Consider the following 21,222-nt stretch of genomic DNA (forward strand, 5'->3'; position numbering starts at 1 on the left):
TGGGATGGAAAGTTAAGTGGATAGAACGTATTCAAGGAAGAGAAAACATCATCTACACAAAGTGGATGAACACTCAGTGCTTAATTCCAAATAGTGTGGGAATTAAGTGTATTTAGACCCAGAAGAGAAGTGAGTCAGAGAGCTAGGTTACACAAGAGAAGAGCAGTGTAGGCAGCAGCTTAAGTTCCATCTGCTGGTTAGGGTAGAGCTTATTAGATACTTTCAAGCCCTATTCACCTTGATCCTGGAACTGACTAGAGGCTGATTCTACTGAAAAGTTTTAAAATCTTTCCTCTAGGAATAGAAGACCAACTACCATAGCCCTAACTTGGATTTTGAGATGTACACTGTATTTCATAATCCTAGTAAGCAAATCACTTATTAAATTTTAGAAAACTAAAATGAGTCGAGAAAAATCCTTATTTTAAATTTAAAGGATTCAGAAACAGAACAATTAATAATTTCAAAAAAATAATACTCTTCATTGTTAAAAATCTTATGAGGGAAATCCCAAGATGAAAACTAGTTTTACTAGAAAATTCTACCCAAACTTCAAGATACAGATAACTATAATCTTGAACAATAGATAACTCCCTCTAATTAATTTTATGAGATAGTATAACCTTGATACCCAAATCAGTAAGGACATAATGAAAAAAGGAAACTTGCAAATTGATCTCACTCTTTAATGTATCTGAAAAAATCCTAAACACAATATTAGCAAGTCAATTCCAACAGTGTAAAGTGAAGATATATCACGACCAAGTTGAGTTTATCCTGGGTGTACAACTGCATTTAAATTAGAAAATCGATTAATGTAATTCACAACATTATCAGGTGAAAGGGGAAAAATGTGATCATCTGAGTAGATGCATAGAAACACTCAGTATAACTCAATGTATATTTATGATTTTTAAAAAATATTATCAAACAAAGAATAGCTTGGATCTTCTTTAACCTCACAAAGAGAGAGACTGTGATTTGCCCTCACAGGCAATCTCCTTCTTTATTAAGTAAATAATCTTACAATTGAGGAGAGAATAGCACTGTGGGCTACAACAAAATGTTATTAATTTCACTTGTAGCTGGTTGTTTGTCCATGAAGCATAAAGTTAAATTTTATGTAAGATTTCTTAGAAGTCCTTCTAATGGAAACTGATTCTATTTCTCTCTTCTCTCTCTCTCTCTCTCTCTCTCTCTTTTTACTGGCTTCTTCCTTGTTGCTCCTAGAATGGTTGCTGTGATGACTGGAGACCCAGCAACTATTTGGAGCCATGAAATGACCTTGAAAGGAAAATTTGTGTAAGGAATAGTGGAGGAAAAGATTAAACAACTACATTTCTCATGATTTTATGTAACTGCTGTATCCATCATTGGACCACTTATTTCTGTACTATTTTAAATAATAGGATACATCTCCGTGTCAATAAACTACTCTTGTTTTGGATTTTCTAAAATCAAATTGCAACAACTCTAATCTGGACACTCTTACATAGAATTTGCCAAAAAGAAAGCTCAGGAAAAAGCATTATACTTCACAGTTAAATATTAAAAGTATTTATTTTAAAATCAGAGTCAAACAAGACTTAGGACTTCTGATTAGCATTGTACTGGAAATTCTAGCCAGTTCATAAGAAAATAGGTATAAAAATATAACTTTCCAAAAGAAGTAAAAAACTTTGTTATTTTCAGATAAGATTATTTTCTAAATAAAAAAAGCAAAATAATCTACAAATAAATCGTCCCTCTACCTCTGCTTCTCCCTCTCTCTCTTTCTCTCTCTCAAATAAATGAATAAATAAAATCTTTTTAAAATTTGCACTAGAACAATTGGCTATTTATATAAAAGAAGATAAAATCAATTCAAAGTATATTATGGGCCTAAATTTCAAATTGAAAACTTTTAGTGCTTTACAGAAGACAATAGGGTAAAAAGTCTTTATAATTTTGGTATAAAGTAATAGTTGTTTTTAAAAACATACAAATGAGGAGCTCCTAGGTGGCTCAGTTGTTTAAGCATTTGCTTTGGGCTCAAGTCATGATCCAGGGGTCCAGGGAATCAAGCCCTACTGGAGCTCCCTGCTCAATGAGAAGTCTGCTTCTCCCTCTGCCCCTGTGCTTCCTCACACCTCACCCTGCTCATCCTCTCTCTCAAATAAATAAATAAAATCTTGAAAAAAAAAACATACAGGGAACCCTGGGTGGCGCAGTGGTTTAGTGCCTGCCTTTGGCCCAGGGCGCGATCCTGGAGACCCGGGATCGAATCCCACGTCGGGCTCCCTGTGCATGGAGCCTGCTTCTCCCTCTGCTTCTCCCTCTGCCTATGTCTCTGCCTCTCTCTCTCTCTCTGTGTGACTATCATAAATAAATATAAATAAATAAATAAATAAATAAATAAATAAATAAATACATACATACATACATACAAATGATGAAAGCATCATGAACATTACAGAATTTTTACAACATGAAAATTAAATTTTTTTTCATGAAATGATTTTCTGAAGAAATGAAAAGATAAGACAAAGCAGAGATAAAATATTTACAACTCTTGGAATTGACAAGGGATTTAGTATGCAGACTATATAAATAATTCCTGTAATTCAATTGGAAAAAAGACCCAACAGAAAAGTAGGCTAAATTACTGAACTGGCTTTCACAAAAGAGAAAATGTGAATGACAACAAGCATATGAAATCATGGTAATCTTACTAATAATAATCAAGGATATGCAAATTAAAACCACAATGAAATATGCTTTTATTTAACACAATTGGCAGATAATTTAAAATCTGACAATACCAACTGTTGGTGAGGCTGTGGTGTAATGGGTCTTTACTGTTGTTGGACATGTATATTTCTACTACCATTTTGGAAAAAAATTGTAAGGCTTGAAAATATGCACAATTGATTAGCCAGAAAGTTCTTCCCTAGTGAAAACCCAAAATGTTTACATGTATATTTTAGGAGACAAACACACAATTGATAGAGCAGTATTATTTTTTTAGTAAAATACCACAAACAACTCAAATGCTCATCCACAGAACAATAGATAAATAAACTCCAGTGTATTTATAAAAAGGAATGCTGAATAATGAATGACTGAACTACAACTATACAATTAACATGGAAAAATCTGTAGTAAAAACTTTAATCAAAAGAACAAACTCCAGAACAGGACATACAATACAATATCATTTTATTAAAGTTCAAAACCATGTAAAAAAATAATAAATTTTAATCATAAATACTTATGTGCTAAAAGATAAAGAAAGTCATGGGAATGAAAAGAATATTGCTACAAATGGAGTTCACCTGTGGATATAGAGTAAAGAATGGCTAAGGAAAAACAGGGACCTCAAACATGAAGGCAAGGTACCATTTCTTAACCTGAATATGAAGGTTTTATAAATTATTATTCTTTACATTTTTAATATATAGTCTTCTGTATGTGTGAAATATTTCATATAAAAAAAAAGCTGGGGCACCTGGATGGCTCAGTAGTTGAGTGTCTGCCTTTGGCCCTGGTGATGATCCCAGGGTTCTGGGATTGAGCATCGCATCAGGCTCCCTCTGTGGGGAGCCTGCTTCTCCTTCTACCAATGTCTCTGCCTGTCTCTCTGTGTCTCTCATGAATAAATAAATAAAATCTTAAAAAAAAAAGAAAAGGCAAACAACAAAAAGTGACAACTGCTCACAAATGACTACCAAGGTCTATGGACATAATTCCTTTTAAGCAACTAATGTTCTAACAACTTTCATGACTTCCTCTGGGTAAAAATGATGGCTTCTGACATCATTTGATTACAACTGTCCTTTTCCCAGTGGATATACTGCGGGGTAGGATTTTATTTCTACCATCTTTCCCAACAGATTTCTGATAGAACATTTAAACAGTAAGTAAACATTGTTTCTGAACAGTGATTTCTCACAGGAATTTTCAAAGTATGTTGTGCTCCTTGTGTGTGTGTGTGTGTGTGTGTGTGTGTGTGAGTGCGTGCATGAAAAGAACAAATTACGTGTAGGAATAGGAAATTCAGGACCTTAATAGAAAATATAATAATAATATATAATAATATTGTCAATATTGTTAAAAATATATTTTAACTATATTTTAGTTTAAAAGTATATTTAAGCAGGGCAAATTTCTGAGTTTCAAATATATTTATTCATTTGTCTTTATTGTAACCCTATGAGATAAGAATTACTATCATAGTTTATACAGTGTTATGAGGAGACTATATTTTCTGAAAATTCTCCACACTATTTTAATCCCAAATTTTCCTCCAAAATGAGAAAGAACACTCCCGTGAGTGATGCTCAGGGACCTCAGACAATAAACATAGCTCTCTGAGAATTTTAAATAGTTGATTGGATGATATTCCATTGCCTGTTGCCTGGCTCTTGTGTCTAGCCAGCCCTCACCTTACTAAAAAGAAGATATCCAAATGTCCATTTTACCATAAGTAAAATGCGAATAAGACCACAGTGAGGTGCTAAACATATCAACTGAATTGCTAAAATGTAAAAGTCGGATACTATCAAGTTTTGATCTGGGTGTAGACTGATTATAACTCCCATGTCCAGTTCATAAAAATATGAATTAGTATAAGCACTTTGGAACAGGCAGTATTTATTAAGTTTAATATATGGGTACCTTACAATGCAGTATTTCCATTCCTATGATACAAATATGTGCATGCAGAAGCTTAATTAAAGATATATACTAGAGTGTTCATGGTAGTAATATTTTTAATAGCCTAAAACACAAAACTACCAAATGCTCATCAAAAGTTAGATGAAGAGTAAGTTGTAGTAATTACACACCAAGCAATATGGTACACTATTGAGAATGAACCATCTACAAATCTCAGAAACAACACTGAAAGAAAGAAACAGATGCATATAAAGCACGTCTATAGACAGAACAACTCTACTAGGTAGGAATAAGGATGGTGATTCCTTGGTGAAGGGACGGTGTAGGGATTGGATGGAAGGAGGGCCTTCTGGAGTATTAGTTATGGATGTGCTAAGTTTGTGAAAATTCATCAACGTGTATAATTTTCAAACATGAACCTTTATATATGCATGTTATAGTTTGATAAAATTAAGTCCCAGCTTGGGATGATCTGACAGTCTGTCCAGGTGGAGACTCTCACCTGCCTGAGACAGAAAAATAAAACTCAGGAGAGAGGTGAAGCATTTCTTGGATTTTGATGAAGTGAAGAAATGTAATGGGTGGATTTACTGTGAAGCAAAAGACATGCTTAAATTTCAGGGCTCCTCCCAGCCCTGGACCATACCACTTCAAGTCACACTAACCCTCAGGTATGAAAATCTTGATCTGTCTTTGAGAAACCTCATCCCTTACTTATTAGTTGTTAGAGTTATCCCAGCCTTCATCTCCTTCCTCCTAGGGTTTATTTCCTTAATTCTGAGTTATTCAATCTGGAATACTTCCCTAGAGATTCTTAAAGAACAGTTCTGTTTGACTTTGGTGTTCTAAGCTTCCCCAGAATTGGGGCACCTGTGTAGCTTATTCGGTTAAAGCACCCAATCCTTGATTTCAGCTCAGGTCATGATCTCGGGGTTGTGAGATCAAGTCCCCAGTCAGGCTCCACACTTAGCACAGAGTCTACTTGAGATTCTCTCTCTCTCTCCCTCTGCCTCTCCTCCTGCTCATGCTCTTTAAATAAGTAAGTAAGTAAGTAAGTAAGTAAGTAAGTAAGTAAGTAAATAAATAAATAAATAAATCCTTAAGCTTCCCTAGCACAACCCATGTTGGACATAGCCCCACCAAATTTAACTATTTTCAAAATCCCAGCTACTGGGAGATCACAATTGTTTATTTAGTTTTTTCAAATCATATAAACACATTCACACACACAGTGAAAGCAAAGATTAATTCTCAAATATTCATAATCAATAAAACCTAAACTTAGAAAAAAGTAGATGATATTCTAAATATTCTAACTGCTCCATCACCTTCAAGGGCATTCCAGACAACAACAGAATCTGCACTTCTGCGATGCTGTAGAGCACTGTTAGTTCTTGCATTTCAACTGTTCCTTTTTATTTTTTTAAAATTTTTTAAAGATCTTTGAGAGGCAGAGAGCGAGCATGAAAGAGAGAGAGCACGAGTGGGGAGGGGCAGAGGGAGAAGCAGATTCCCTGCTAAGCAGGGAGCCCAAACTTGGGACTTCATCCCAGAACCTCAGGATCATGACCTGAGCCAAAGGCAGATGCTTAACCAACTGAGCCACCCAGGTGCCCCTCAATTCCTCCTTATCCCAGCTTTCAAACTGCAGTCCACAGGGCCTCCTGCAGATGAAGAAGCTGCACATTACTGAGTGAGCTGTTTTATTAAACCTGCAAGGACAAAGCTGAAATCTCAAAAGAATGCTTTGTAAGGGCTCGATTAATTTCAGACACTATACCAAGTTCTCTTTTCCCTTGGTCAGTGTGTGTGTGTGTGTGTGTGTGTGTGTGTGTGTGTGTGTATGTGTCTGTGTGTTACAAATTGTTGATGGCAAGAAAGGAGGACATTGTCATAGAACTAATTATATTTTTATTGTTCCCTTGGTCTAGAAAAGTGAATCAGAATCAGCATGACCTGGAAACTTGTTAGAAGTTATAATTCTTAGGCTCCACGGCCAAACCACTCAAAGCACTGGAGGTGGAGCCCAGTAATCTAGAACCTCCACTCCACTTCCTTTTAGCTCTCTGCCTGGCAAGAATGGCCCCAAGTATCACACCTCTTTGTGACACCTTCCAAGCCCCAAATCCTGCTCACTAAGCAGAACAGAAGTGCCCTGAATTGCTCTGTCCTCTGTGCTTTCAGGGCAATTTGGACATATGTACAACTCTCCATTATAGCACATATCACATTTCTAAAATAGTGGTTTTTCCACCCACTTCCACCCACATCTATTTCAACTTACTTGTATCTTATGATGCCAGCTGCAGTCAAAGGTGTAATAGAGGAGCCTTCTTTCTCTGACAATGTTGGGTCAGTAGTCATGTATGTTGAAGTGAGTCACTGGAGAAAGATAGCATCAATGACACAGTCCTGAAATTTTCATAGACATCTTTTCTTCCATTCTCAAACCTCAAGAGAAACAAGAACCAATAAACTAGCTATTAAGAAAAGAAAGAAATTGATGAGCCGTAGATTAGAAAGCAGATCAGTAATCAGGATGAATGCTGAATCATTGCCCTCTTGCTGTGTTTAGACCACTTTACCATTTCTTAATTAAGCAGTCTTTTTGCCATTGCCACCCAAAAGGTTTCAGATGTCAGTGCTTGTCATATGTTGGGTTGAATGTCTTCACCTTGTAAATGAATCATATGATTAGAAGCTTATGAACCAGGGGTACCTCGGTGGCTCATTCAGTTGAGCATCCCACTCTTGATTTTGGCTCAGGATCGTGAGACTAAGCCCCACATCAGATTCCACACTCAATGGGGAATCTGCTTGTAGCTTTCTCTCTCTCTCTCTACCCCTCCCCCTGCTCACACTCTCTCTCTCTCCTTCTCTAAAATAATAAAAGAAATAAATCTTTTTAAAAAAATAGAAGCTTATGAACCAGATGTGGATGTTTGAGATATACTTGCGAACAGGTTCGCAATGTCTCATTGGAATGGCTCCTTGATTATAAAGTAGATGCTTTGGGAGACTGCAGGATTCCCTTTAAGTTAACTGAGTAAAATCAGATAATACTGCTCCAGCAAACTAAAAACATTTTTTTTTTTAGATTTTATTTATTTATTTGACAGAGAGAGAGAGAGAGAGAGAGTACACACACAAGCATGGGGAGTAGCAGGCAGAGGCAGAGGGAGAGGGAGAAACAGGCTTCCTGCTGGAGCAGAGAGCCCGAAGACCCAGGCTCCATCCCAAGACTAGGAACATTACCTGAGTCAAAGGCAGCTACTTAACTGACTGAGCCATCCAGGTGCCCAAAAAACAATTTTTAAAAGTGAATATTAAGGATGTAATTCTGGAATAATTCAGTTCATTTTCTATTCATTTTCTGTTGGTAAATCAGAGCTGAATATTTGGAGCTGTATCAGAGATCTCTGAAAATCAATTAATTCCTGTTTGTATTAGGATCAGCACCATGAAAATGCTTTTCATACACTTGGACTTTTGTATGGCCACCAGGTAGCTATATTTTCCTCACAGGTAATGTTTTTGAAAAATTGAGTAAATTCTTATCATGGTTTTGGTATTGTATTAGGATCAGCTCCATGAAAATGCTTTTCATACACTAGAGCTTTTGTATGGCCACCAAGTAGCTATATTTACCTTGCAAGGTAATGTTTTTGAAAAACTAAGTAAATTCTTTTCACGGATTTTCTCTCCTGGTATTTTCAAGAAAATTTAATGCTTTCTTATCATTGACTCCCATTACTTGTTGATAATGGAAATGAGCAGTACATCCTAATTGATAATGGACAATAAGGGAATGAAACTAAATTATTCCTAAAATATTTATCACTATCATATACTTTTTAGGCTATTGTATGCCACTCTGACTAATAGAAATAAACATTTCTCAATGCTTCTCTTTATTTTTCTACATATCTTTTTTTTTAATTTTAGAGAGAGAAAGAGAGCACATGTATGAGTGGGGAGAGGAGCAGAGAGAGAGAGAGAATCTCAAGCTGACTCCCTGATGAACATGGAACTGATAAGGGGCTTCATCTCAAGACTCCGAGATCATGACCTGAGCCAAAATCAAGAGACAGATGCTTAACTGACTGAACCACTCAGGCACCCCATATAATTTTTATTAAATATTTTGTAAATGGATTTTAAAAGGACATCTTCCATTATGTTCTTTTAAAAGTTAATAATAATAAACATAATAATAAATAAAAATGTGTGTCTATTTTGAATAATTGGAAAATAAAAACATATAAACATATAATAAGACAAAAATCTCATTCAGGAAAAATCTATTATTTATACTATTGTGAACTTTTCTTATTTATATATGCATTTATCTTTTTTACAAATTTGGAATCATAAATCACTATATAGTTTTAATTATGCTTTATTTAGTTAATATATCTTATGCATTTATATCTTCACTTTAAAAAAACTATGAAGTGACCTTATTGTTTTCCCATATCTTTTCATTTTCTTTCATAATAAAATTTTAAATGACTTTAAAATTATCCAGAAATTATTGTGATTTAAAAAAAATCCTCAGAGAAGAAGTTCCAGCCCAATGCAATTCAAGAGAAAATGAGCCACATATATAATTTAAAATTTCTAATAAGTTAAAAGAAAGTATATTTTCTTTAACCCAATATATCCACCAATCACCATTTTAAGATGCAGTCAGTACAAAATATCATTGAGTTAACTCACATTTTTTTCTTCATTTTTAAATCTTTGAAATCTGATTTATGGGGACACCTGGGTGTCTCAATGGTTGAGCATCAGCCTTTGGCTCAGGTCATCATCCCCAGGTCCTAGGATCGAGTCCCACATTGGGTTCCCTGCAGGGAGCCTGCTTCTCCCTCTGCCTATGTCTCTGCCTCTCTCTCTCTGTGTCTCTCATGAATAAATAAATAAAATCTTTTTTAAAAAAAGAAATAAATAAAAGAAATCTGATTTGTGTTTTATACACAGTGCATCTTAATTCTGACCAGCCACACATCAGACATTTGATAGCATCTAGTAGCTAGGTACCTGCCACATGGGATAGCATAGTTCTATATCGTCTCTTGTGTTTTACTTCATGCAGTAGATATCAGACAATCACAACAGTTAAACTAGTATTCAAAGGTACATGATTTCCCTACATGGCCCCTCTTATACAATCTTATTCGTTTCTCCTACTATCACAATTTCCCACAAGATTCTAATTTTAAGTTTCACATAAAAATTCCCAATAACCTGGAGATGCCAGCTCCTTAAAGCCCAGCCCACATCCAACCCTATCCCTGCCACTCCCACTCTCACTCCTATCCCCAGTGGTCTAGGGCTTTAGGACTTTGGTCCTGAACTGCCTGCTTTAGTCATTTCATGCCCTCGTTATAAAGAAATTTCTCAGTCTCTGGTCTCGTTCTTCTCCTTCTTTGAGACCATGCTTCTAGGGGTATTTTCTGATTACTATATTCCCTTGTACCTTCCTACATTGGGCCATTGTCCAGCCTGTCCACTTTGGAAGCAGTCTTCAAACTGGAGTCTGGCCATCACGGAGTTCCCCAGCGACACATGGGCACGTAGATATTTTTAAGAAAATCAATGTCCAAAATCTCAACCTCCATATGCATTCTTATCTAAAATGAACCAGCTTGAAAATGCTTCACAAGTTCTCCTTTCTTGCCTTCATTTTTCCAAGTAGCCCCCAGCACACCTTTTCACTAATGCCTTGTATTGCTCTATTGTTGTGCACAGAAAATCCTCTGGTGCACACAAAAAAGAAATCCTGTCTAAATGTCAGTACAAGTGCTGAGCAAGTGAATACCTATAAGGAAAAGGTAGCAAACCTTTTTCAGGTCAGGTGCTTTCTAATTCTCCACTTTTCACAATTCATCTAAGTGAATTATGAACTTATAGATGCTTAAAATAATTCTTGGTGGTAGATCACTAAGTATTTTTTATTGTATAACTTGGAAAAGTTGTCAAAGAATTCAAGGGTCATTGCTAGTAACAACTCTTTTTATTCCCATCTATTTATTCATGCAAACATGTTTTCTTAGTACTTACACCAGAAAAAGATATTAAATAGGAGTAAAGCTGATGCTAAACCCCTATTTTAAAAAAAAAAAATGTAGAATCTGCCCTGAATGCATAAAGGAAATCCCTATCCATCTCCTTAAGAAATGCAATAAATTTTCCTTTTATGCTTATTATTTATTAACATTTACAATACATCTACGTCACTTTTATTAGCTATCTATTAATAATAAAGATAACTCAATCTGGAGCCTTATTGTCATAAGAAATGAAATATTTAAATTTCAATTTATATGCACCATTTTCTCACAGAGAATTTTGATAGTGTGATCAATTTAAGCCTTTCAAATATAAAAATACTTTTTAAAGATAAAATCCTATGAAAGAAGTGGAATGGAAATATGAGTTTAAGGAGGTGAAAAGAAATATGTAAAAATTTCCTACTGTTGTTTATATATATATGTGTGTGTGTATATATATACATATATTCATAAATATGTATATATATATGATTTATTTTTAAGTAATCTCTACATCTAATGTGGGGCTGGAACTTATAACCATAAGATCAAGAGTCACATGGTCTACCAACTGAGCCATTCAGATACCCCTGGATTTGTTACTTTTTTTTTTTTTTCTTTTTTTTTTTGAGAGAGAGCACGACTGAGAGTATGAGCATGGAGGAGTAGAGGGAGAGAGAAAATCTTAAGTGAGCTCTGCATCCAGCACAGAGCCCAATGGGAGGCTCGATCTCACTATCTGAGTCAATCGGTCCCTTAACCAACTGGGCACCCGGGGATTTGTTACATTTAAAAGAGAGGTGTCAAAATTTCATTGTTAGAAATTACATCCTTTGTCCTTACTTAAATGTATGTTGAAATTTCTTTAAATATTAAGTTAAAGTATGAGATGTAACACAGCTTCTTTTAAAAAATTAGACCCTACACAAACACTTTGACTCCCTACAATTCCCCCAGCATGTGGCCTTCAAGGAGACGCCACTGGCTAGACCTTTAAAGTTTCTGCATCTCTCCACATCTAGACCATGGAATTATAATATTATTTTCCTCACAGCATTGTAAGGTTAAACTGAGATAACTAATCTAAAAGCATTTTGTAAACTATGGAGTATTGGGCAGATGTTTGTTACCAATAAGTGTTTTCATCCATGAATTCCCTTAAACAAAAATATATCTTGATCATCTGCTCTGTGACAGGAACTGTTTTAGGTTTGTGTTTTTGTAAATCTTACATTTTCATAAGATTAGCAGAATACACAAATAAATGAACAAAACAAGATGATTGCAGGTAGCAATCTGTGTTAGCAATTACTGAACTTCCATGTCATACTTTTTGAAAGAAAAAAGCACTGCCTTCATTACACAGAACATCCCTTTCTAAATGTTCTAGGACAGCCAAAGACACCACGGTAGGTTATATACCCCTCCCCACCAGTCTCCTACCATACTCCACTACGTCTGCTGTGTTCCAGCCCGGTGACCTCTTTCTTCACTGCATCTTGACCACTCAAGGTATGCTCCTGCCTTGCAGTGTTTGTTCTTTCTCTGGAAGGCTCTTTTCTGATACATGCAAAGAGAGCTCCCCCACCCCCTTACATTCCTTTCCTCACATTTAATCTTCTCAAGAAAGTCTATGCTGACCGTTCTATCCCAAATTGTAAACTGTCTCCTCCAACCCTACATTACCAATCTATTTTGCTCTATTTTTCCCCCATGGGACTTAACACATTCTAACAAACTATATAATTTACTTATTTATTATTTCCATCTGCTCCTTCTAGAATGTAAGCCCCCAAATGGGAAAGGTCTCTGGAATTCTGACTCACAGGCCAATCACTAACTGCAGTTGAATTTAATTGCAATGTTCCCCCATAGGGTGCTAATTGTTTTATTATTGCTATCTCATTTAACCCTAACAACAACCACATGAGGTGCTTTCTAATTTCGTTTCAGTATCTATTGCTACATAATAAGCTACTCTAAAACTAAATGGATTGATACACAATAATTTATCGTTTCTCACTGTTCTGCAGGCCAGAAAATCAGGCATGTCTCAGCTAGATAATTCTCTTTTCACACAGGATCACTCACTCATCTGGCTTTCCTATTGGATGGCTCGGCTGGAGGATCCATGAAGACTCCCCTCAAATTTCTGAGATCTCAAGTACTCCTCCCCCTGACCTCTCTGCCACTACCTGATTTTTTTCCCCATCTCAATAGTCTCATTCGAGTTTTGTTATACCACATGGGCTGGCTTTCCTTACCAGAAGCTCCAGGCTTCTTCAAGTTTGTTACAGGAACTAGCATAGAGTTGTTACCTCTATAATCTCTTAGTAAAAAAGCCATTTCCTCACAAAGCTGGCCTAGATTCAAGGGGCTGGGAAATAGAATATACCTCTTAATGGATGGAGCAACATGGGCATAGAGAGAGACAGAAAATGATGGCATCTCACTTTGGAGACTAGCTACTACCGCTGCTCTTATTTTTCAGATAAGGGAATTGGAGCTCAGAGAGATCAGATTGACAAATTAATAAATGGCAGAGATGTGACTCGATTCTAGCTATCACTGACTCCAAAGCCGGCATCATTAAGCACTCTGCTTTACAATCTCTACAAGAGTGGCTTCCGCAGTAACAGAGGATGTCTGGGCCCCTCCAACACAGATTGTGGGAAGGCTGGGAAGCAGGCCTGCTACTGGGGTGCTAAGCAGTCAAGGCTCTAGGATCCTAGTTCCACTTCCATCAGAGGAGTTCAACCTCAGATTTCTGTACTCATTGAGCTTCCACAAAATTTGAAGAAGAGATTCCACAGATTTGGAATACAGTCAAAGCATACCAAACAAGTATCTGATTCAAGAATGAGTTTATATTTCTGCAAGTTAAAATCTGTAACATACTAAAAAGATGTATGTTTATGTTTATGCTTGTTGTTATTCCTATTTTGTATATAAAGATAAATTTTAAAGAGATAACTTCATTTCAAATAGGTATTTTATGCTTAAGTTGAAGGTGATTTTTATACAATGATCTTAAGATACTATTTTTTTCGGAAAAAAATACTGTTTTGGGAAAGGCTCTCTGAGCTCTTTTGAAACGTTATAATATATGATGAATCCAATTTCAAGCTGATAGGGGAACAGTACATTTCTGTTGTGTGGTTTGCAAGAATATAATTTGGGGAGCAATTTTCTGTGCAGTTGGTGGGCATGTTACATTACAATTTTGTGCAAACTTGGCACAATATTATTGTAAATTCTAATAATTCTGATTCTTCACAATGCTGCAAATACTGGGGGAGGAAAAGATGGTGAGCAGTCTTGCTTCTGTGTCTCATCCAGAGAAACCTTTTTTACTTTTATACATTGCATTTTTGCACAAGATTTTTTTTAAAAGATTTTATTTATTTATTTCTTCATGAGAGAGACAGAGAGAGAGAGGCAGAGACACAGGCAGAGGGAGAAGCAGGCTCATGCTGGGAGCCTGATGCGGGACTGGATCCTGGGAGGTCCAGGATCACGCCCTAGGCCGAAGGCAGGTGCTAAACTGCTGAGCCACCCAGGGATCCCTGCACAAGATTTTATATGAAGAAAGTTTATCAGCTGTGAAAGAAAAATACAACTTCAAAGGTGTCTCACTAAATGACCTCTAAACCATGAAGTTTAGCTAAGTCTATGGTTTCCTGGTCATTAAGCAATTTATTCACCAAAATCTATACTAAATATATCCTGAAGTGGTTAAGGGATTTGATAATTTCATGAAGTTTTTGGCAATAGGGGCACCTGGGTGGCTCTGCGGTTGAGCTTCTGCCTTTGGCTCAGTCGTGATTTCAGGGTCCTGGGATCAAGTTCTGCATCAGGTTCCCCTCAGGGAGCCTGCTTCTTCCTCTGCCTATGTCCCTGTCTCTTTCTGTCTCTCTGTATGTGTCTCTTATGAATAAATAAATAAAATAACTTTTTTTTAAAAAAGAAAGTTTTTGGCAATGATATCATTAGTTGGGAATAAATAACATAAGAGAGAATAAAAATCTTCCCTCCATATGCTGATGATGACCTGGTAAAAGTATTTTGCCTTGGTATAATTATTTCATTCAAAACCTGTTGAAGATAATTAAGATGTCCCAAATTTTCTCTAGACTATTTCTTAACTTTCCAGAAAATTGCTCTAGATAAGAAATGCATAGACTTTCCATCCAAGAAATCAGTAGAGAACAAGAATAACTGTATTATGTCTAACTGACATCCACTAAAGAATAGAAGCTATCCTAACTTTTCAATAGCCACAGCTCACATTTAATTCAAGATCCATCCATTCCACTCTTGATTAGTTTTACTTGTATCCAAAACTTATTTTCAATTTGTGTTTTTATTTTATTTTATTTTTTTAAAGATTTCATTTATTTATCCATGAGAGACAGAAAGAGGCAGAGATACAGGTAGAGGGAGAAACAGGCTCCAGGCAGGGAGCCCATTGTGGGACTCTATATCCCGAAACTCCAGGATCATGCCCTAAGCCAAAGGCAGGCTCTCAACCGCGAACCACCCAGGCATCCCCCAATTTGGGTTTTTAATAAGCACTCTTTTCTTGGGACAATTTACTTTTGTTTCTAAAGTAGCAACCTGAGAAGCCAGTGGTCTCTCTGATTCCTCCTGGACTGGAAAAGAGCACAATAGATACTCATTCCACATAGTGAGTGTTGGAAATCATTAAGCACTGTCAAATCACCAAAGAAAAGAGTATTGCTCTAGATCCGGTTTGGCACTGAAAGGTATCAAAACAAACAGATACCAAGGTTAAAGCAGAGAGAAACTTTAGTCTCAAGGCAAATCAAATGCAGAGTTAGATACAAGAAATATAGTTTAGACACCATGCATACCCTGCTTTCACAAACTTGGAAATGATTGCTAAAATGAACAATAATGGAGCCAATGATAAAAACATGAAAACCAGTTAGCAGGCCTTTATAACAATCCAAATGAAAAATGCAGGTGAACTAAGCTAGTAACAAATAGGAGAGAGAGGAAAGGGATGGAGAAAGAGAGAAGCTGATATCAGGGGACCAAATATCCTGGTTTGTGTGGGATTGAGAGGTTTTCTGAGATGTAGGACAGTCATTTTTAAAACCAGGATATTCCTGGGCAAACTATTCAATTTTTAGGAGCTTGGGGGGTTTTCCAGAATGTGAGGCTTTTAGTACTAAAACTGAGAAAATCCTTGGTGAACAAGGACAAATTAGTCACCATATACTCAACTTTCCTTCATTTTCTTATAATAACCCAGCTTCTTCTTGCCTTGACATCATTGCAGAAGCTTTACCCCCCACTGATGGCATTGAACCTATCTCTCCAGAAAAATCAATTACAACTGGAAAACTTTAGACAAGTCTATTCTAAATGCCACAAGAACATCTTGAGATGAGTCAGAAAGGGAAAAACATAGTATATGGAAGCATTACCACTGACTTCTATTAAAATCAATGCAAACCAGAAGACAATGGTCTGACATTTGGTTGGTTTAAAAAAAAAAGGAGACTAAAGAAGTTGCAGACAAACACAAACTGAAAGAATTTATTACTGGCACTGCTGCACTATAAGAAATGCTAAAGGAAGTTCTTCAGGCACAGGACAAACTATTGGATATCCGTGAAGGGAAAAAATGAACCTTGATTCTAGGCATAAACAAAAATTCCAGGTAGATTTTTAAAATAATGTAAAAATCTAATCAATAAAGTAGAAGATAATACAGAAGAATATGCTCTGACCTTATGGTATGTAAATTTATCAATTTGATAAATCAGACTACATTAAAGTTAAAAACTTACAGTCCTTAAAATACATAAAGTCAGTGAACAGAGAAGCCACAAAATGAGAGAAGCCAGCCATTATATACTTAATTGAGAATGTATTTGTGTGTGTGTGTGTGTGTTTGTGTGTGTGTAGAGAGAGAGAGACAGAGACAGAGAGAGAGAGAGAGAGAGAATGAGCAGGAGGAGCAGAGAAAGAGGGAGAGAGAATCTCAAGCAGACTTTTTGCTGAGCATAGAACTTGATGTGAGGCTGGAACTGAGAAATTACTTGTAACCATGATATATAGAGAATATTTTTTTAAAAGATTTACTTATTTCCTTCTAAAGAGAGAGAGAGAAAGAGTGCAGTTGGGAGAGGCAGAGAGAAAGGAAGAGAGAAACTGAAGTCAACTCCACCTCAGCATGGAGCTCTATACAGGGCTCAGTCTCAACCCTGAGATCACAACCTGAGCCGAATCCAAGAGTGGGACCTTTAACTGCCTGCGCCACCCAGGGACCCTTATAGGTAGAAACTTCTAATCAATAAGGGAAAGAAGACAAACCAGTAGTAAATGGACTACAGATTTAAGCAAATACTTTACAAAAAAAAGATATCCAAATGGCCAAAAATATTTAAAAAGATGCTCAAGTCATTGTAATTGGTGAAATGCAATTTAAAGCAAAAGAGATACCATCACAATGTGTGAAATAAATAAGACTGACAATATCAAGTGTTACAAAAATGTGTAGCAATGGAATTCTTATATACCATTGTGGGATTGTAAGAGGCATACCTACTTTGGAAAAATATCATTTTTAACAAAATTAAAATTTAACAAAATTAAACATATATCCACTCCACGACCCAATAATTCTAAGGAATATGCCCAAGAGAAATGAATACATGTACACATAAAAAGACTTACATGAGAATATATATTATAGATTGAGTCATAACAGCCCAGGACAGGAAACAACTTAAATGTTTATCAGCAGTAGAAAGGGTAAACTACTCTACAACCACTCATTGTATAAAAGGTAAACCACTCATTGCAGTAGAAAGGGTAAACTACTCATTGTGTTACAATCGGAATGTATATTATAATACAATAATATGCAGCAATGTAATGAATGGAATATGGGTAAAGGCAACAGCATGAATGAGTCTCACTATCAAAATTGTCTTGAAAAAGCCAGACAGGAAAGAATATCTACCGTTCTATTCCATTTATACGAAGTTCACCATCAGGCAAAGTTAATCTCTGGTCAGAGAATCCAGATAGAGGTTACCTTAATGGAGGAGAGTCAGGTAGTGCCTGAGAGGAGTGAGTAGGGTGCTGATAATTTCTTGACTCGCGTGGTGATTACCAGCTTGTTCACAATGTGCTATTTCCTCCCACTCTCTACTTATGGTGTGTGAACTTGCCTGCATGTATGTTGGAATTTAATTACGTTTTAAAATAATAAAAATAAAATATAGCAAAGTAAAGCATATTGAGTTCCAAACGAGTAAGATTAAAGACCATAACATTGGCAACTATTTATTGTCAATTCGCTCTGAATTTTTTCTGGAAACCGACATTTTGCATTGAGTGAATGACTGTGGCCTCGGTTGTGTTCCTGATCAGCAGCCCTGTGGAGCTGAAGTGTGAGTCAGTTCAGGTTACATTAGCCTTTGAGGGAGCAGTGCCCAGCAGGTGGCTTCCCTTTGCCCTTTTCTAGCAATTTTTCCCTGTTTCCTTTCTGCTCTCCTCCTGCTGAGAGGTCTCTGGTATTAACAACAAATAAATGGGCAGCTGTATCCTACACAAAGGCATGCCTTCGGTAATCCCTTTGTGATGAATCATCTAATTTTTTATTAATTATTGTCCTTTTGATTTCAAGAGAAGGCAGAGGGCACGGCCTAGGATCCCACCACTGATAAATATTATTTGTTGTTTACGTGCCAATAATTGAGGGGATTGATTTTTCTAAAATATATGATAATTATAACTATAGCTATGCTCATTTGTACAGCATCTTACAAAACATTTTAATATATGTTCTCTCATTTGATCTTCATAGTAATCACGTCAAGAATGTGGGGGCAAGCATGACTATTTCCTTTTAATTCAGGGAGAAACCAAGGTTCAGATAAGTCTTACAAAATAAACACTGTATTTTAAACGACAAGGGAAAGGGAAGATCTAATATCACTGTTTGAGTTTGGGTTTCCTCAGATGCAGATCCTGAGTCATAGGTATATGTAAAGAGTTCATTTGGGAGGAGAAGAAAACACTGGAAGGGAAGCAGAGAAGCAAGACAGAGAAGGAAAAGCAATCAATAAAGTGTGTGTGACCATTTATTTACAGCTCCATTATTGGGATTTAATCTAGCTCTGGGAACCAGGGTTATATGTTATATATTTTATCCCACCCAAATCACAAAATAGCTAAGAGCTGGAGTATTTATCCACCAACATTCAGTACATTAACTTTTATAACTACTGGCCTTCTGAGCCTGTGTCTAAAGAGGAGATGGAGTCCACAATATGAAAGGTAGGGTGAGGACACAGAAGTCAACTCCTTGGTGATATTATGAACACCTGATTCAGAGTTAACCTGAATCAAGCTGAAAAATTGGACCTCATAGTTAAATGAAGTAATTCCCTTTAATGTTTAGGCAAGTTTCAGTTTTTACTTTTATACTTACAATGAAAGGATTCTAACTGATATGAAATATGTCATCTCATTTAAATCAACATTATTAGAATTATTATTATTTTATATACTATTGAGAAAAATGCATACAATTAAACTAAGAACTTTTGCTTTATACCCCTTAAGTTTTTAAATTTTTGTTAACTTTTTGAAAGACCTCTGCAAGGTCATTTTTTCAATCATATAAGTTTGGGAGGCATTAATCAGGGTATATAAGTGACATAAGCTAGTTAAAATGTGTTCCCATTCTGCGTTCAATTCTTCTCAAATCATCTCAATCATCATCATTACCTGTATGTTCCCACCAAATATCTCCTTGGGGACATAGCTTTTTTAATATGTGTAACAGTTGAGACTGCAGTTTTTCTCTAAGTCCTACATGTCTGTTCTACAAATTTAATGCTTACTGTTTCTTGTCTATGATAGACAATACTTCAGCATATATATTAGTAACAAACCCTCATACATCATCTACCATGGATTTCTTCCTTTCCTGGTTCTCAGAAAGCATTCAGTTGCAGTCTGCAAGAAAATGGAGAATGAATGTATTTGTTCAATGGAAACATTTGCTTTGCAAATATTAAATTTATGTCCCCATTGTTTACTTCTGTTGGCTTCCTAGGTACATGATAACTTTTCACCTTTAAATCTTAGTGAACTTCTTAAAAACAGTGATGGAACTCAGTTATATTTTAATAATATCTATAGCTCAATTGATGTTATAACAACCAGCTATGACCAAATTTTGGTCATACACACAGGCAATGATAACTAGGTTGCTGAAAGGCATTTTAAGATGCCATAGGTTAAAAAAAAAAAAAAAAGATGCCATAGGTTACATAACACATGACAATTTCAGAGATTTTCAGAGTAAAAACATGGAAAGATTTGCATCTTAAAATAGATGAAATACAGTATCACTTATCTAGTAATGCAGAATCAAGTCGTCCCTATTATTCTGGTCTCCTTTCAATACAGTTACGCCTTCTTTCTTTTTTTCTTCAGATATGCCTTATTTCAATGAAGATGTTTGTATATCCTTCCATTTCATTACTATAGTTAGAATTCTTTCAAGTGTTTGCTGTTTGTATATTTCTTTATTTTAAAAATTCTTTGAAACACGAGAATGTGATGGTCCTTAAAATAAATTCTAATATCTAAGCATTTTTAAAAATTTGAATAAAATAAGATTTGAATAAATGGAGATTAAAATAGATTTCTGGCTGTGAAGAATTAATACTGTAATAAAGTCGATTTCCAGTAAATTAACTTATGAGTTCAGTGAAATTCAAACTTAATTTTCTGTAGATCTCAACAAGCTAATTATTTGATGCTCCTGGAGGAGACAATGTATAAAAGTAGCCCTCTTTTTAAGCAAAAAAGGGAAAATTTCTCTAAAGGATATAAAGTATTCTGTGAGAATACATTAATTATAACAGTATAGGTTGACACTGGCAGAGAAAAGTAAAACTAATTGAAGAGAAAAGAGAGGGCAAAACCACACATTTATGTAGAAATATAGATTAAAAGTGGCATTGCAAACTAGTGAGGGGGAATGGTAAATTCTGTACACAATGCTGAAGCAAATGAAACCAATGTGGGGTCTTACATGATCTGAAATTTAAGAAATAAAAACAAAATAACACAGAAATAATCCCATATTAATATTTGGAGAAAATGAAACTGAATTTTTGTTGTAATTGGGTAGAGCAATTTTATTTTAAAAAGATGTTAAACCTGGAAGAATTTAAGAAAAAAACAAAGATTCTACTACTATTTTAAAATACATGACATAAAAGACTTTATAACTAAAACCTGGGGTTAAATCAATCATTGGGAGAGTATATAGACAATGAGCGTATCTGGGTGGCTTAGTTAAGCTTCTGCCTTTGGCTCAGGTCATGATCCCAGGGTCCTGGGATGGAGCCCCACATCAGGATCCCTGCTCAGCAGGGAGTCTGCTTATCCCTCTCCTTTTGCCCCTCTTCCTGCTCGTGATCTCTCTCAAATAAATAAATAAATAAATAAA

At 35.8% G+C, this 21,222-nt stretch overlaps 1 long non-coding RNA gene across 4 annotated transcripts in view; it reads right to left on the minus strand.

Annotated features, from left to right (window-relative positions):
- The window catches only part of LOC140614463 (uncharacterized), a 94,101-nt gene that overhangs the window by 54,210 nt on the left and 18,669 nt on the right, over window positions 1–21,222 (minus strand). For all 4 annotated transcript variants that reach the window (XR_012015312.1, XR_012015311.1, XR_012015310.1 and 1 more), the window contains one exon: window positions 6,941–7,107. This is a non-coding gene — a long non-coding RNA (uncharacterized lncRNA). The remainder of the gene's footprint in view (window positions 1–6,940; window positions 7,108–21,222) is intronic.

The sequence above is a fragment of the Canis lupus genome, chromosome 22 (genome assembly GCF_048164855.1).
Source record: "Canis lupus baileyi chromosome 22, mCanLup2.hap1, whole genome shotgun sequence".
NCBI lineage: Eukaryota > Metazoa > Chordata > Mammalia > Carnivora > Canidae > Canis > Canis lupus.